The following is a 13,298-nucleotide window of genomic DNA, read 5'->3' on the forward strand; positions in this document are numbered from 1 at the left end:
CACCTGGTGCCTTCACAAACTTCATCCTCAAAAGACTTCACCTAGAATTTCAAAGGGCAGGACTGAGCACTGGCATGATGTGGGCACCCTCTGGTGGTCCCACTATGTAGCCAGACAATTCCATTATAGATTACAAATTAGAAATTTATAATGCCAGAGCATTATAGAGCAACTTTGCCAAACATGGGCCACGTTAGAGAGCATTCAGAGCATCTAGTGCCCAGACTATAGTCAATCAAATTATACTGTTTGAGGTATCCAAGGCCTCATGGTCCCAAAGCCCAGAAAGTTTGGGGAGCATTCTGCTGCTGGACTGTTGTAATCATGAACTAAATATAGCATTTACTTGAATATGCTTCTTTGCAGGTTTTGTTCTGGTTTAATAATTATATAAATATTGTGAAAGTTTACATTTTCAGATATATTTCTTTAAAGTACTTTTTATTGGATATAAAATTGGATGGGAGGGAAAACTACTTGATTCCAGTATAGGTTGAAGCAGTCAGTTTGAATTCACATTGAAGTTATTGTTCATTTCATGTTTTGCTGCCCACATGTGATAAATAACAATCTCTAGCCAAATATTAACATCCAGGCAATTTGGAGGCTTTATCAAGTGTTTACTATTTTATTTATTTACACATCAATGCTCTGCATTTTCTGCCTTTAGAAAAGAAGACTAATGTGACATAATCTCCTATGTAGAGTGAGAAGATTAATCAATGATTTGTTACGTATAACATATAGACTATGTACAATGTAAAATGTTTTCTGCTCAACCATGACATATATAACAACTGTAATAAAGTAGAAATAGATTCTAGGCTACAACAATCTTAAAGTGTGATTTTCGGTGAAACCCCTTAATGTCAAATTTGCTTGAATCAGACAAATTTCCATGATGTTTGGGAGGAAAGTAAAGTCTATCTTTTCTATGATGACTGCTGTTGTTTTGTTCCCTTTCTTTATTCTTATTCTTGCTTTTCTTTTCTTTTTTCTTTCTTTTCTTTTCTTTTCTTTTCTTTTCTTTTCTTTTCTTTTCTTTTTATCTCATCCTCCCCAAATTTAGAGTTGATCAGTTTCAAGAAAGACAGGATAGTTGATTGGTCAGGAACTGTTGTGTAAACAAGTCCTGATCTGACTCTTTCAGCCATCAACAGGGCACCTACTCATAGAAGAAAAAGCCCTCCCAGCCTTGATATTAAGCTGACAGGCTTTGCTGTTGTTGTTGTTTCTCCAAAATTTTATTGTAGTTTAAATTACAGGGCCAGCCAGATATTCTGATAAGAAAATTCACTTTTCTTCAGGAGAAAGGAAACACTTCCATGTCATTAACAACTGTATACATCGCTCACTTTTTTTTTTATTTTGTACTAACCATGAACTTTTTATTTATTTTTAAAGGATTTTATAAATTAATTAATTACAGTTTATTCACTTTGTATCCCAGCTGTAGCCCCCTCCGTTGTCCCCTCCCCAATTCCACCCTCCCTCCCTCAATCCTCCCATGACCCTTCCCCAAGTCCACTGATAGGGGAAGTCCTCCTCCCCTTCCATCAGACCCTTGTCTATCAAGTCTCATCAGGACTGGCTGCATTGTCTTCCTCTGTAGCCTGGTAAGGCTGCTCCCCCCTCAGGGGGAGGTGATATCTCCCACTTTTCTTAAGGGAAAAAAAAAATTCACATACATTAAGTAACTGCCATAAGTAAAATTAACCCTTTATATCACCAAATGAACCACACCCAGGACAATCATTCTGATAATTGGAACCTAGAAATGATCACAATTCAAATGCAACTTTTTGATTTTGAATGTTTTCACATTGTTCTGTTTAAAAGCAACCCAGGAAGTCTTCTGCACCTTCAGCTTCCAGTTCATCAATGCCACATTTCTTTGACCCATCACACCCCATCTTTAACACCATCATGACTTTAGCACTGCTCTGCCCAAGTGGAAGCTATTTTGCTGTCTCAAATTCTAAGAGCTAGCTTGGCAAGGAGACACTCCTTCCACTTGGTGTAATGGCCGCTTTCACACCAAATCCTGACACAGCACAGGGTGGCAAGCACTAAGTCCCTTAGGTTGGCTGAGTCTGGCCCCTACTCAGTTGAAGATTTCCTTGTCCAGGAGATTGACTGCTTCCCCAATTTCTACATGAATATTCTCTATCTCTCTCTCCTCTCTTACACACACACACACACACACACACACACACACACACACCCTGGTGAAGAGAGCCTTGGAAACCCTTTATTGTAGAGTGCCACTTAATTGAAATAGAACAGACCTATATTTTCTGGAGTGGCTTTTCTGACTTGTGTTCTTTGAAGAAAACTTTAAAACAGCAGCTAGGAGGCTCTTTTTCCTGGCCAATGAATAATTTAGTTAGTAAGAGAAGCTAGCAAAGAATAATTATGTAAATGTTTTAGTCAGCTACAGCCACGCAGAATTGGATCGGGCAAACTCTGATTTTAAGTTGTTAGTTGTGATGTGTGTCACTGAGACAAGCAGACACCATTCTAGTAACTTTACCATAGCTGCAGTCTAGGAGACATTGTTCTGTTGTGGTCACAGTTACAGAAAGTAGTGAAAAATCAGTCACTTTATAAATACTGATAATTTGCAGCATTAAGGAAAAGGACGTTAAAAACCATCAATCTCCCCAGAGGACACCAAGGACTAGGGCTCTTCTTTTCCTAAGAGAAGCCAATTGACTATTGTACTGGATATTGCTTACTCTAAGAAAGAAAGGGCGCTCTATAGAGGTCCCCCACAAAGAATCAGCATGATTTAGCATAACCTGTATCATTCATAGATAGGGAAATCTTAGGAAGCATTTTAAATGAATAAGGCCAATATTCTGCAAAAATGTGTAGCAGACTGAGTTCCAGGTGTAGTCCGCCTGCCAACGGCGACCCATTGGGTAACTGAATACAAGGGATTGGTTCTTTTTCTTTTAATGCTGTGGTCCTTAAATGTTAAAATCAGCATTTTCATGTGATCTAAAGTATTTCAATTACATGAACATTCTTTTCCTTTTTTTTCAAACTCAGCTAATAGTTACATACTACTACAATAACATTCCTCTGCTGTACAAATTAAATGATTAAAAAAAAATGGGCAATCTAAGAATTATATACAAAAGAAACCTGTAAGCAATGCTGAAATGAAACCTAAGGTGTTGCTGCTAACTCTACTGTTTAAAAACACCTTCAAAAGTAAAATTAACAAACACCCTTTAATATATCCAGGTTTTTAAGTTTCAAGAAAATCAAATGTCAAAAAGTTCTAAATAGCAGTAAAAAGCATATATACACTTTCCTTTTGACCTTATGAAGCTCCACATTTGATAGGTTGCTAAGTTTCAGTATCAATTTATTTGCACGTCAACTTTATCCTCCCCAAAGCTCACACTGGATACAGTTCCCCTCTGATCAACAAATCCTATAGGGATTTGCCATCTTCCTTCGGCGAAGGTGGATGATCTGGTAATGGGATGCCAGGTTGTACTCATGTCATACTTTACAGATATGCAAAGAGCAGTGCCAATGTACAGGTGTTAGCCAACGTCATCAACACCTTTTCTCTAGACCACTCTTATCGTATACTTGCCTTCATGAGCCCCAGGCATGCTCAGAACTCCTGTAGCAAACCGAGTTAGTGAGTTCTGAAATGATACAGAGATCAAGGGAAAGACCATGTGCGCTCTAATGCAAGCAGCAGCAGCTATGTTCCCCAACCTGGACTGAAAAATAGAAAGGTAAAGTGAAAAATGGTTCACTTAACAGCAAATTAGCAGTAATGTTCCTCATGGATTGATAAGAGTGCCTGATGCTGAGCAGCAAACAGCAGGTGCTGAAGTCGGATGGGATATCGAAGGTGTTTATTGGGAATTAGGCTTCTTGCTGAGCTGTTCTCTTCAAATCCCTGATCTGTTTGACTAAATAGATCTTCTCATCATTGAACTGCTCGTCCATGGTCCTGTTGTTCTGAAACATGCTGAGGAACTCAATGAGTTTGGTCTGGTTCTTGAGGAGGATGTCTAGGGTGGGCTGCATCTTGTTGGGGTTGGCCACAAACATCTTGAACACATGAAAGGCCTCATACTGGATGTTTAGGGTCTCGTCTTGGAGGAGGTTCATCATTAATTTGAGGCTCTCAGGTTTACTGATGTATTTCGTCATAATAGTGAAGTTGTGTCTATCTAACAGTAGCTCACTGAGAAGCTTCAGTGACTGTCTCTTTGTCACATAATTTTCTGAATGGAGTAGCTTCTCATATTCACTGAAAAATCTATCATAATGCTGCTCCAAAATTTTGCACTGAGCAATTTATGTCTTGTAAGTAAATCCTTGAACATAGCAAATGCATCTGAAGCTATGTCAAATTTTGACGTTTCAACATATCTGAAGAAATCATAAAACTGTTCTGACCACCAAAGGAGTTTTGCAAGTGGTTCATGTCTGATGCATTCTCTTAACATTATTTCACAATTAAGAACTATTTCTGCCGAATCAGTAACATGAACAAAATACTCTGTTGGGTACAGATGTATTCAATGGTTCTTTTACCAATCTGTCTTCTGAGGATATTGTTGAAAATTTGAGCCATGTCTTTTTTGTCAAAGTCAATGAGCTGTAAGTCAGCTACCAGGGTGTTTAAGAACCTACCTACCATTGTGCAGGTCCTGGGCCAGCTGAGCTACAGCTTCGTCTGAGGCTCTTTCTCATTCGTGCTGTACAGAATTTCTTTCATGGCAACCAAATTTTTGGAAACTTCTTCTATAGCCTTCTCTGCCCTTTTTCAGAAATGTCCTGCTTTTCCAAAACAGCCATGTACTCCTTCAAGTTCTTCAAATATCTGCCAGAAAATTATGAGACTTGCCAAATGTGAATGAAGCTGCCAGGCTTCTGTGTCAAATCTTGAAAGTAAGGATGAAGCCAGCCACCTTTGAAAGTTTTGTTTTTGTTTTTTGTTTTTGTTTTGTTTTGTTTTTTTCTCATTGCCTGGTCATGGTCCCTGTCCTTATCTGTCTGTCTACTAGGGAATCTGTTTGACAGCTAATCCCTCATTTGGACAAAATAAAGCAAAATTTTAGGAGATAGGGCTACCATAATGGAGGCTGAGAAGTCTACATTCAAGGGTCTAACCATTTCTGTTTCTGGGGAAGATTCTTTGTCACAGGCAGACAGTGGGCTCCTCTCACAGCCTCTGCATGGAAGATTCTCCTTCCTTCTCTGTGTATCTTAGAAGACTTGTTTGGTTTCAGACATCCTTCAGTCTCTTACCTGCTGCAGGGCATGGCTGGCATACCCCTCCCTCTACCCAGAACTTTTCAGCCCAGGGGCTGAAGATTTAACACCTAGGGGCTGGAGAGATGTTCAGTGGTTTAGAGCACTGGCTGTTCTTCCAGAGGACCCAGGTTCAGTTCCTAGCACCCACATGATGGCTCATAATCATCTGTAAGTCCAGTTCTAGGTGATATTACACCCTCATCTCATGTACTAGAGCATACATATAGCACATAGACATGCATGCAGGCAAAACATCCATACATTTACAATTTTTTTTTTCATTAAAAAACATTTAAAACCTAGATGAGATGTCCTGTCTTACTCAGTCCACACAGCTATTCTATCACAGATATAATGTGTTTACAAGATAGATGAAAATTTCACCGTTGTCAGTGTGGTAAGACACAGGGCCTTCACCACAGCCTAGAGACCATCAGCTCATTAATATGAGCCTATCTGATTGGTGGGAGGTCAGCATCTCTGAGTTTTAGCCATAAGCCATGACACATAGCTTGAGTGCATGCATGTATGTGTGTATATGCACACATATGTGAATGGATGGGTGGACACAAGAAAGAATGAATGCATAAATATAAAAGTTGACATCTCCTGCCTCTGCAGAAGAAAGCATGTCTCCCCAACTACATTTGCAGGCCATGCCCACAGTATCTTATTGCCAACTCATCTCGGATTTTTAGAAGAGCTTTTCTTTCCATTTATAAAACAAAACAAAACAAACAAACAAACAAAAAACAAACGGCACTGGGGTGTGCATGGCAGCTTGGGCTGTAGGCTTCTATTTAATTTTTATTCATTCCTTTTGAAAGAATGAATATCAATGGAACAAACAGTACCCACGAGCCCACGAGTGATGTGGGAAAGAAAGCCACAGGGAGAACTTGTTGCTGCACTAGAAACAGGCAGCCTCTGAAGCCAGGCAAAGAGGCTGTGTCACAGTGAAGATTCAACAAGACAGGAAGTGGGGAAACTGGAAAGCAGTCTTATGACCTGGTTCTATGACATTTTGATTATAGATTTATTCACTTAATCATATTTTCCTCATTCTGGTTTATCAGTAACTTGAATTAATTTAATTACTCTCTGTAAATTCTTCCAACAGCTCAGCTTTACCCTAAGGAATACAGAAGAAAATGTATCAAAAGTAGGAAAGCTATCAGTGATTCATTTCTCTCCTTATTCACTGACTCTTTTCTCTCTCTCTCTCTCTCTCTCTCTCTCTCTCTCTCTCTCACACACACACACACACACACACACACACACACACACACACCAGAGAGGGGGTGGTGATTTTAATACATCTTCAGACACGTGTGTGCACGGTTCTTAACAAGCTTTAACTCATTAGAAAAAGTGGGTTTCTGGAATGCACCATGAAGTGCAGCTGATGGAAGTGTCCTTTAAATAATTTGGTTGTTACCAGCAACACTGGTAACATCTAAATTCTCAGTTGTTAGACTGGGAAGATAAGTCAGTCAGTAAAGTGCTTAGCACAAGGACGAAAAGAATCTCCAGAGTTGACATAAATAAACAGGGCATGGCGGCACAACGTTGCAATCTCAGCACTGGGGAGATAGACAGGAGGTTCTGCAGTTGGGGTGGGTGTTGCTAACCAACCATTCCAGCCTACTTGGTGAGTTGCAGGGTATTGAGAGACCCTATTTCAAAATCCTCTGGATTCCATGCATATGGAATTCCATACACATGGATTCTACACACACACTCACACACACACACACGACAAGAAAACAAAAAAAAAATGACCTGTTTTATTAAACAATGATGGAGAATTTAAAATATTTTTTGCTTCAATATGGTCTGAAATAAGCAAGACTGTGTTGGTGCCATTTAAGAAAAATAAATAAATAAATAGATAGATAGATAGATAGATAGATAGATAGATAAATAAATAAAACAGAAACAAAATAATAACTTGTTTTTACAGCTTCTGAAGCCAGGGTGTGGGAGTGGTTTGATCATTTTGAAGAATGAGGGAAAGAGAAAGAGGAGAAGCAGCATCGCTCTCTGGCTGCCAGAGCAAATAATGTGGTAGTAAACAGGAGGGAATTAGTGAATTTCCTAAATTCACACTGTTCAATTAAGTAGAATTATTTTTAAATCTTGCTCTGGAAAGACATTCCTGGTGGAGTCAAAACTGGTAATTAATATGAGGTGGTGAAAGGGGGAGGCATCTGCTGAAGCACTTGAACGCGGCTCTGTGGTGAAGAATTTGAACACGCTTGCTGTGCAATCAGAACCTGGTGAGCAGAAGCTTGCAGGGGGGCTGTCAGCAGTGAGTCCTTCATGCCCAGGATGTGTGGGCATATAGCCAGCCATGGGCATCGTGCAAGGGAGAAGCTAGCCCAGCATAAAGATCCAAGGCTATGAAATTCAGGGACATCCTTGCTCTACTAGGAACTCAGATGACTTGAATTTCCTTTCATCCCACGTAATTTTTTAACTATTTTACTGCTATATTAATGCACACCAAAAGAAGCCAGACACATTTTTTTAAGGTTTCTACAATACTGTTAGCTACTCCAGTATGTCCAAAATGCTATTTCAACATGAGTTTTTAAAGTCTTGGCCAGCTGTATATTCAAGTGCTTGACAGCCACATGTTGCTAGTATGTGCCATATTGATAGTGTAGATCTGGACAGATTTATACATCTTATGAGATGGGAACAGGAGTGACATTTCTCTTTGGTCCTCAGAACAATTGTTCTAAAGACTAGCTAGTCATAAAACAACAACAACAACAAAAAATACTACAGAAACTTTAAAATGATATTATGAACCCTCATTCTTGCATATTAGTCATGTCCTAGAAAAAGTATCTCCCCTAGAAAATACATGTGCAGCCTGTCCATGCCCTGGAGATGTTTAGATGTTTGAAAACCTCTCCACTACAGCACTCAGGAGGCAAGCAAATTCCTGTGAATTCCAGGATAGTCTGATGTACATAGTGAGTTCCAGGACAGGTAGGGCTATAGAGAAAGACCCCATCTCAAACAAACAAAAAAAACTAAACAAGATGACTGAAATGACCACACTTTTAGGCCAATGTGGAGGTGGGAATTGAAGGGGAAGTGTGGGTGAGTTCCGTGGTTGGTAACTTTTCCTTTTCAGGGTCCTTCAGATACTTAGCAGGAAACAGTTGTCTATGTGGTGGGAACTTTTGGTGCTGTGCCCTGCGATATCACAAAATGCTTTCTGTTAACTTTCAGTTAGACTTTTTCAAATTTTTTTTTTTTGAGACAGGGTTACTCTGTGTAGCCCTGGCTGTTCTGGAACTCACTGTATAGACCAGGCTGGCCTCAAACTTAGAGATCCACCTGCCTCTGCCTCCCAAGCACTGGAATAAAAGGCGTACACCACCACCACCTTGCTCAAGTTAATTTCAATTAAAGAATAATAGCCAACACAAAACAAATTGAGTTTCTCTTTGCCAGGATGCATCCACCTGGAAACATGAGGAGCTGCAGTTGGGGTGTGTATCCGTTTTTGAACCTGTTTAGTGTATGCATGTAGTCTGGCTTCCCTCAATCTCCTTTCAGCTGATGGTAGGAAGGAATTGATGAAAAAACGGTAACCGAAGTCTATACGAAGGAAATACCTAGAGTTCTCAGATTAGAAAATTGTTGGTGTTATATGGAGGTATGGGCAGTAGCCATTCTCAGAAAGTGGTGGGAGTATACTTTGGTATAATCTAGTGAGAAAGCAATCAACAATAACAAACCTATAGCAGGCCTGTGTAATTGCATGCAGTAATTCTACTCCCCGGAAAATGTGGGCAATGTGTTAAAATCTATGCAGGAAGGAATATTCAGCATGGTTTTGTTTAAATTAAAAAACTACTAGAGACAGCCCAAATGTCCAAAAATAGAAAAGTAATCATGGTATGTATTTATGTTTGCACATGAATGTGTGTTCATGAAATTAGACATGAATAATATCAAATATGGAGGAGAACCATGAAAAGTATATGAAACTAATAAGCCAATAACAGAACAGAAAAGTTTAATTTTCTTATAGGTGCTGTGAAAAGATAAGTGATTTAAATTTCACTTATACAATTATGAATAATGGATTTCCTGTGTCTACTCCATGATAATCTGACTTCAGATTGAACCCACTCTTAAAGAAGTTCTTCTTGTCTAAACTGAGAAAAACACTACCTTCCTCCGAGATAGGAAAGGAAATTCCTAGGCCTCTTCTCATTCTGGAGTTTTAAATGAACTTTTGAAAGGCCATCTGTTTGACAAGTCTGTGAGCTTCCTAGCTGGGACAAGTGTAGGAAGAACTCAGTCCCGAGTAGCCTACACTAAACGTCTTTTTTACTTAAGAAGAAGGCTGCATTTCCGGAAATACTATATCGCAGAATCATCAATACTACAGATATAGGAGTGTATTTACTTCTAGAAAATGATGCTACATTTCTCAGAAGATAATATAACAATATTATAGTGCAATATCTGAAGCCTGTTCACATCTGCTCTATAGGCTATTCTCTGAATCTCAGTTCAAGGCATAGGAATAGATTTAGAGTGCCGAGAGAAGCTCTTCAGGTTTAAAACAATCACTAAATTATGTTACACCAGCCCTTAAAGTTGCCACACAGCCCTCAAATGCTACAAACAAGCTCTTATCAAAAGAGCAGAGTTACAAAACAAACCACATATACCCAAGTTCCTTCATGTCACGATAACAAGTGTCTGCTGGTTGGAGTCCACCTGAGTTTTTTCTTTTTCTGTGCTGAGACACCATGACCAAGGCAGTTTATAAAATAAAGAGTTTATTTAAGTTTAGAGTGTCAAGAAATGAGTCAATGACTATCATGGCAGGGATTGTAGCAGGCAGGCATGCAGAGAGAGAGAAAGAGAGAGAGAGAGAGCTAATTGGGAATGGCATGGGCTTCTGAAACCTCAAAGCCTGCCCTCAACAAGGCCACATCTAAGCTTTTCCAAAAAGATCCACGAACTGGGAACCAAGCATTCAACTATATGAGCCGACGTGGCCATTTTCAGTTAAACCACTGTATGGCCTGTTAGACCTATGTTCCAAATATCTGTGTAGTATATCTCTAGGCAAGGTATTTAGCTCTCTTGTTTCAGCTTTCAGAGGATATCAATACCCATCTTTTGGAATTACATTGCTGAGAGATGAAGAAGGTAACATATCAGGCAGAGTGCCAAGCAGAATAAATGCCCAATTGTAGCTGCTATAATTAAATTGAAGTTTGTTTAGACACCTTAATGAGAAACATTTATAAGATGTTCTGAAAGTCAAATATGTCCTCATGAAGATATTTATTCCAAGGAAGTCTCCGTGACACAAATAGATTTATTTGGAAGACTACAAAGGAAAATATCCCTGAATTTTCCACCCACTGTTACCTAACACTCCACCACTACCCTTGGTAGTCTTCTCCAGAGAAAAAGTGGAACATAAAGTTCCTTCTGAACCACAATTAGAGGTCAACATCAGTTCATTTGGAAAAAACCTCCAATATTATTTATATACACAGACCAACACGTGTACACATTTACACAAAAACATAAGGACATACACATACAGATGTGTAGGTGAACTATACATTAGTAAAAACCTCAATTTTAGCATTTAGATAACATAATGAATGACGTAGTGGAGAAACAACCATTTATGAGGACTGTAAGACTCATTCTTCCTGTTATGTTTAACTTCAGTTCCTGATAGACTTGCCTGACAAACACATTTCATACTGTATAGCATTCATATTCACACACACACACACAAACACACACACACACCCCTACAGGGTGGGGAGCCAGACTCAATGTAAGGGTCCACAAATGATGTATACATGTGATGTGGGCTGGCAAGCTGAGTCAGTTTGGTGAAGCCAATTTTTGTCTACCCAGCACTCACCCAGACTTCCCCTAAGGGTAATGATTTCTCTGCCAGGCGTATTATTGGAGTGAGTGGTGTCCCAGGCCTGACTAATATTTTCTTCTTGGCTCTTTACTTCTTTATCACAAACATCTGAGGTTATGGCAGTTTTGAGAGAACTCCTCAAAGCAGCCTAAAATTCCTGTTTTTTTTTTGTTTTGTTTTGTTTTGTTTTTACTTTATTTCTCAATTCCTTGATGTTTATTACCAAGCTCATGAGTTACTGCCCTCTGCCCCATTTAACATTAAAGGTGGATTGTGAATCAGGAAATGTTATTATGCCCAGTACATAAGTGCAATCTTAGCACTCAGAATGCTGAGTCAGGGGAATTACAGGTTCAAAGGAAGCTGGGATACAGGCTTGTCTTAGGAAGAAGAGATGAAGGGAGAGAGAGAGAAAGAGAGAGAGAGACAGGAGGGTATGATGCTTTGAATAACAATGGCCCCCATAGGCCCACAGTACCACTATTAGGAGGTGTGGCCTTGTTTGAGTAGGTATGGCCTTGTTGGAGGAAGGGTGTCATTGCGGATGGGCTTTGAGGCTTTAGATGATCAAGCCACACCACCACCATGTGGCATTTATTTCCTGCTGCCTGTGCATCAGTGTAGAACTCTCGGCTCTTTCTCTAACACTGTGTCTGCCTATAAACTGCCATGCTTCCTGCCATGATGACAATGAACTAAACCTCTAAAACTGTAAACCAGACCCAATTAAATTGTTTTTCTGTATTAGTTAGGGTTTCTATTGCTGCAACAAAAACACCATGACCAAGAAGCAAATTAGGAAAGAAAGGGTTTATTCAGTTTACACTTCTGGATCACACAGCACATCACTGAAGGAAGTCAGGGCAGGAACTCAAGCAGGGCTGGAATCTGGAGGCAGGAGCTGACGCAGAGTACATGGAGGGATGCTGCTTACTGTCTTGCTTCCCATGGCTTGCTCAGCCTGCTTTCTTATAAAACCCATGACCACCACTGGCCTGGGCCCTCCCTCATTGATCACTAATTGAGAAAATGCCTTACAGCTGGATCTCATATAGGCATTTCCTCAACTGAGAATCCTTTCTCTCTGATGACTCTGGTTTCTATCCAGTTGACACATAAAACCAGGCAGCACAATTTCTTTAAAAGAGTTGCATGATCATGGTGTCTCTTCATAGCAATAAAACTCTAAGATGGAAGGAAAAAGAGAAAGAAAGGGGAAGGGGAGATAGAGGAAGAGAGAGAAGATTGTTAAGCATGGAGATTTTATCTTTTCTAAAATGATCTGCAGAGATCTAAATGAACTTTGGAGGCTGATAGAAACTTGGAGTAATGATATTATACACATTGGCAAACATCTGATGTTGGAACTTAGCGTTTCCATAACTACAGAGTGCTATTGTGGAGCAGGAGACCTAGAAAATGCAATGAAAATCCCCAGGTTCAAGCAGGGTTGAGATTAATATTCAACAAGACCTCTGTCATCACCACTCACAGCTGACTAGAAAGTATTGTGATTATAAAATCAAGGTCCAAAAGTTACACAAGATTAAGTGTCTAAATTGCATATGCAAAGGACTTTGGGTTTATTAAGAATAATCTAAACTGGGTGGTGCTGTTGCATGGCTTTAATCCCAGCACAGCAGAGGCAGAGGTAGGGGATCTCTGTGAGTTCTAGGCCAGCCAGGTCTATATAGTGAGTTCTAGGACAGCCAGAGCTACATAGGGAGACCATGTCTAAAAATGACAAAGAAATTTAAATTTAATATCATTTTGAGAACTCCATATATATCTACAACATATAGTGTTCATGTTACTCCTCACTACCTCCCCCTGCTCATCTCCCAATCCCAATGACTACCCTTTCTTCCCAAATAATTCCCCTTCTACTTCCACACCTGTTTCATGCTGAATTCAATTAGGGTTTCTCGTATAAGCATGGATAGGGGTTATTCTACGGGAGTATATCACAGAAGAAAATGAAACCCCTTCCCCTGGCAGCGATTCACCTCCAGAATCTGCTGGAGGAAGGGTATGGCTTTGCAGTCTCTCACCCCATCCATGATGAAAT

At 39.7% G+C, this 13,298-nt stretch overlaps 1 pseudogene; it reads right to left on the minus strand.

The window, feature by feature from the left end:
• Positions 1 to 3,894: 3,894 nt before the first annotated feature.
• On the minus strand, positions 3,895 to 4,851 carry LOC110557086 (calcium-binding protein 39-like; annotated as a pseudogene).
• Positions 4,852 to 13,298: the final 8,447 nt, after the last annotated feature.

This window comes from Meriones unguiculatus, chromosome 20 (genome assembly GCF_030254825.1).
Source record: "Meriones unguiculatus strain TT.TT164.6M chromosome 20, Bangor_MerUng_6.1, whole genome shotgun sequence".
NCBI classification, from domain to species: Eukaryota; Metazoa; Chordata; class Mammalia; order Rodentia; family Muridae; genus Meriones; species Meriones unguiculatus.